This window comes from Sceloporus undulatus, chromosome 2 (genome assembly GCF_019175285.1).
Source record: "Sceloporus undulatus isolate JIND9_A2432 ecotype Alabama chromosome 2, SceUnd_v1.1, whole genome shotgun sequence".
In the NCBI taxonomy this organism is placed as follows: domain Eukaryota; kingdom Metazoa; phylum Chordata; class Lepidosauria; order Squamata; family Phrynosomatidae; genus Sceloporus; species Sceloporus undulatus.
Window position 1 is genome coordinate 308,144,094 of NC_056523.1, and position 6,000 is coordinate 308,150,093.

Here is a 6,000-nt window from a genome sequence, read left to right on the forward strand (position 1 = left end):
CACCGCTTGGCAGCCCATTTCCATAAATGCACCCTTCATATTAGCAAACTCTTTGTAATTAATCCAGTTCGGTTATTTCAATTTATATGTATGTATGACCCTACTGATAGAACATTCTGCATATCACTACATGTCTGTGTGTGTGTGTGTGGTTTGTATATATACCGTGCGCCCGGGCCCTACATGGGCGCGCCATATGCGCTCAAGCCGCTGGCGCGCGCAGCAGGCAGAAAGGGGCGGCACGTCCCATTCAATGAATGGGTGCGTGCGTCCGTTGCGCCCCTGCGCGTTCACGCCGCCGCCCACACCGCCACAAGCCCCATTGTTTTCCAATGGATCGAGCATAGGGGCGGAATTCGCTTATGCAGCGGGACTCCAGAATGGATCCCCTGCGTAAGGCAAGGACGGACTGTAATATAGTGTAGTGTGTGTGGTGTGTGTGGTGTGTGGTGTGTGTACACACACACACACACTACATAATTATCACATGCTGGGATTTCCTGTGCGGGGTTCTGCAGAGGGGTTGCAGAAGATGCTTGCAGATGAGACAGTGTGACTTCTTTCTTGCCCAAGGTTAGCCACATGGGGTTCCTGGGCTGGATTCGGCAGAGGGGTTGGAATTCATGGATTAAAAAAGGCCATGCATGTGAAAGAAAACACGTGATGAGCTGGAGACACATTAAATAAATCACATGATGACGCGGAAAAGAACAGGAAGCGCGGCGGTGACTCTGAGGTACGCAATCGTTGAAACCACTGTGTGGTAAAACAATTTGCCCTCTCTCCACTTTGTATGAATTCGCATCCCGTGATAGCCATGGATTCGTTTCCCCCCCTCTCGTCGGAACAATTACGGAAGGGTAACTAGTGTGAAAAACATTCACTTTCTAAACGTGAATCCGCATCGTTGGACCCGCACATCATTGGAACTGATGTTGCAAATTTTTCCGTCGATATACTCCAAGAAATTGCAAAGGCAAGGCTTCCTGCTGAACATAAAGGAAACAAAAATAATGAACGAAGAATTCGCCATAATTCATCCTAATAATGGAAAATTAAAGTTAAAGAGTTCCCATTCCTTAGATCAAAAGCTTGATCAGAATGGGATTGAAGTTCAGGAATCAAGAAGAAGACTAGGATAGGAAGGACAGCTATGAAAAAGTTTCTGACAAAATCATCCTAAAGTTAAAGATAGACAGCTGGACATAATTCAGAATTGTCCAAGCCAGTGTTTATTGCCAATACCATGGATAGATTGAGAGACTGATAGTGGAAGAAAAGCCGATAGGAGGAAAATTAACTCATTTGAGATGTGCAAACTGGAAAAGGGGCTGAGGATACCTTGGACAGCCAAAAGAAACAGCAATGGTATTAGAACAAATCAAGCTGGAGCTCTCCCTGGAAGCCCAGATGACTAAACGGAGGTTATTATACTATAAGGTTGTAAAGGTTGTTACACTTTGGACAAGTATAACAGGTAATGTTATCTTTGACATGTATGGAAAGCATGACTCATTAGAAAAAACAATAACTGGGAAAGGTAGAAGGCAGTAGAAACAAGAGGAAGACCAGCATATAAGAGGGCTAGATTCAATCAAGTTGGTCACTGGCATGAACCGCAGATCAGAGCAAGAGGTTTAGAACAGGGGGCATAGAGATTCATTCACTGGGTCCATGCATTGAATCAACTCAAAGGTATCTAACAATAAAAAATTCATCTAGCTTTATTTTTTAAAAAAGTTATTTGTCCTCTATGACCTAAAATGTCTAATCTCAATGTGTGGTTCTCTTACCATAATTCCAGTCAATTAGACCATTTGGAAATAAATAAATAAATAAATAAATAAATAATATAATAGATTTATTTCTAGCCTGCCCAATCACGAGAATCCGGGCGGGTTACAACAATAAATACAACACAACAATTACAATAGAGTTAAAAAAATCAAACCCTAGACCCCACCCCCCCACCCCCCATTCCCAGTACTAAACAGAATTAAACAGTAATAATAGTAAAACATTAAAAACATTAAAAACATGAACAAACAAAAATAGGCAGAAACATTGGCGGGGGAAATAGACAGATGAGGACAAATATCTCTATATCTGGGGAGGGTAACTAATGGGGAAAGGCCTGCCGAAGAGATCCGTCTTGAGTGCTTTCTCTTAAAAGCTGCCAGAGTGGAAATGTGACGGATCTCCTCCAGCAGGTTTCCATAGTTTAGGAGCAGTAATAGAAAGCTCGCTGGGAGACAGATGTTAGCCTAGATTTTTTTGGCTATATAGATTTCTTCCAGAGGACCTTAGTGTGCAGGACGGACAATAGGAGGAAAATAGGAAATGAGATTGTTTGCAAGATACAGCAGGATAAACTTATAAATGTTCAACACCATGAGCAATTAGGAGGAAAGATGAATATTGCATTTAGAAAGACTATTTGCATGCTGTTCTTTATTACAAACATTTCAACATTTGTTAGAAAATCTATACAAAGATAAAAATGTTTGTTTTTAATTATTAAGCAATTTCCTTGCCAACTATTTCATACAGTGACTTACAACAACAATGGTGTTGCAATAAATTAACTCATGTTGAAGAAGCAGTGGCCAATAATAGGTTTAAAAGTATAGTTAGGTCTGCAAGCAGCACTGTTATGCTGTGGCCCCTGGCGGCTGAGGCTGCAGTTACATCATGCCTGAGATATATCGTGCGACTGGGATTGACAGAGGTATAGTCCAAATTTGTAGAGAATACCAAATTGGCTACTAATTGCATACAGTCTACTGCACTGGAGGTACGATGAAAACGGAGATGGCTCCTGCACCTTTAATGTTGTTTAGAAGAGAGAATCAAACAGACATTGTTTGTATCTGGCTGTGAATGAAGAGTGGCTTATCTCATCAGGCAATAAATGACACATAGAAGTTGTTGAGGGCAGCACATTTTCCTATTAGGCAAGATGGGAGTGTTGCTATTGCAACGGTACCGGCCAGAATCCCTTAACCAACCATCTGAAATTTGTCCTAGTGCGTGTGCTAGACTGACGATGAGCCTACAAGCAAGTGCTAAACCTTAATTGTTGGGAGAGAAATATTTCTTCCTCTCACCTTAGAAGTTATCTTTTACTGTCAGATACAAATGATGCATGGGAACAGTACATATATGCACTCCGTCTGTATAGGAGTGAATCCATTAGTGAGAACAAACACAAGCCTTCTGCAATATCGGGGAGAACTATTCCCTTAAACACAAATCCAGTAATGGTGTATTTGCTGAGATCTTTCTCAGAAGGCCTCTCAGGACAGAGCACATGTCTCTGTAGCTGTCGTATTTATTGCTGCAGTTCTCAGGGCCTTTTCAAATATCAAAATGATGTTTCTGTTCTCCTGAACTATTTTCTGTCCAAAGTACCACTGCAATGTCTTATTCCCAACTACAAGTGGGTTTCTTTATAATTCTGAGACATACTGGAACAAAAAAGTGTCCTCCCTACCTTTAAGAAAATAAATCTCTTATAGTTCATCAGTGAAGTGGCACTATTCGCTCCTAAGACTTTTTTTCTTTTATAGAAGAAAATGTTCTATCATAAGGATCACCTCAGACTATGCCTCAGTTTTTATAAACCTTTGGAAAATCCCTACTGCAATCTCCCCCGAATTGTTATAGACAGTACTCCAAAGAAGGGAACAAGTATCTGTGGAGGCAACAAGAACCAAGGGATCATAACTGTCAGGAGGTGAAACTGATCAAAGAGAACACACATAAATAGCCTGAAAAAAAAAAAAGAATTGAAACTTCTCAACCACAGCACTAGGGTACTGCACCATGACACAGACCCATGTTTGGAAATGGCTTCTCTTGAATGAGATAAGAATCTTAGGAGCTTAGCAAACAGCAAAATAAAGCAATTATAGATTCCAATTTCAAGCCAAATTCAGTCTGCCCCCATGGCTTTTGCCCCCAAAATGCCCACCAGATACAACCCAGCTCCATTACTGGTCCCTGAACTTGCTCAGTCCACCATTTTTCAAAGTCGGAAAGCATGAGGAAGAGATCCATGGCGGAGATGGGAAAACTGTCCATTGGACAGCTATTGTCTGGATGCTTTGCAATGCTGGGCTTTATGGAAGAGTGATAGAACAAACCTATCTTAAAGCTTTTTTTGGCATGTGCAAAAGGCCTGTAAGAGATACAAGATACTTTGGGGGGGGGGGGGCAGGGGGGGGGCTGATCGGTTGAGATTAAAATGGAACTTTGTGGCCTTACTAAAAAAACAATGCCATTCCTATGACAGCATCATGTTGTGGGGATTTTTTTCTTCTTAGTAAGACGTGGGAACAAGTCAGGACTAGGGATGTGAAAGTGAGGAGGGACAGAAAAATTTGGGGGGATCAGGGAGGGGAGGGAATTCCCTGTCTTTTTTAAAGCCTGCCTTTTTTCTGGGGGGGGGGAAATATAAATTGGGAAAAAAGATGATAATGTCACATCTTCCCCTTTTCTTTTGAAAATTTGTGGGAATGTGTTGTTGTTGTTATTTTCTCCTGTGGCTTTAACATTTCAAAAAAGATTACATCTTTTGTCAGGACTGAGATGAAATTCTAAAGAAAAATGTGCTCCAGCCTGTGAGAGATTTGGGACTGCGTCAGAGGTTCACCATCCAGCAGAACTGTGGGTAAACATACAGCCACAGTAACATGAAGTGGCTGAAAACCAAGAACCTGATGGTCCTGACAGAATCAAAGCAATAGGGCAAATACTGAAGGACTGAAGGATCCAGATGCACAAAGCTGATACTTACCGAAGAAGACTCATAGATGTAATTGCTGCCCAATGTGCTTCTACTAAGTACTGAAGTTGTATCAGGAAGAGTGAAAATGTAAGCAACAGACAAGTTCCAGATTAATTTTGTTTTGTTTTGTTTTTTAGTTTTTTTCCATAGTAAATATATGTTATATCTTTACAATATTACCTGTCTTTTCTATACATCAAGTGATAACAATGCCAATTAAATTCAATCCATTCTCAGGTTGTAACTAATGTACAAATGGGGGTGGGAGGAGTAGTTTGCATGACTTTATACTTCTCCAAGGCTATGTACTTAGCAGTATTATAAAACGATAACCAATGGTACAACAGAAATAACACTGAAGTTCTGCCCTGTCCCCTACTGGACAGTTGTGAACAAACCTCTAGCCGGACTTTTTCTTAATTATCTCAAAGAGAATATAGTCTTTCCATGTGTTTAAAACATATAGGATAGTGTATTATTTTCATTGAACACCTGACATTTGTGACATAGTGGCAACAAGGGATGTTGTGATGCTCCCATTACACTAGTTTATACTTTAAGTCTAGAATACATGTTCAAGAAAACATAGTTCATGAAGAGTACTCTTAACAAGGCTTTCATTTTGTGAAGGGCATCGACTATCCACAGCAGGATTTTGCTGCACACTTTTTCATACTCCACAATTATAGTGCTATGGTTTCACTTTAAATGCTATGGGAACATCCTATGGGATCCTGTGATTTGAGATTTGATGGGGTTCTAGAGCTCTCTCTGTCTCTCAGAATTCGAAACATGCCTCCTTAAATTTTGTATCCCAAGATTCCATAGGCGGCTGCCATAGCAGTTAAAGGCAAAGTTGTTGTTGCTGTGATTTCAAGTTATTTCCAACTTATGGTGATCCTATGGCTTTGGCTTCTCTTAAATTTAATGAGAAGAATTAAATTAAAATTAATTAAAATAAAATCCTTGCCTCAAGAAGAAGAGCCCTCCCTCCATCCCGTCATCATCAGACCTGGGAGGGAGTGAGAAAGAGAGGCCTGATTTCCATCAGGCCTAACTGTGAATGTACTCACTTCACTCTCTTTAATTTTATTGTATTTTACTTATTTTTATTTAATTCTCTTTATTTTTATTGTTGTAACCTGCTCAGATTCCTTGTGATTGGGCGGGCTATAAATTATTATTATTATTATTATTATTATTATTATTAT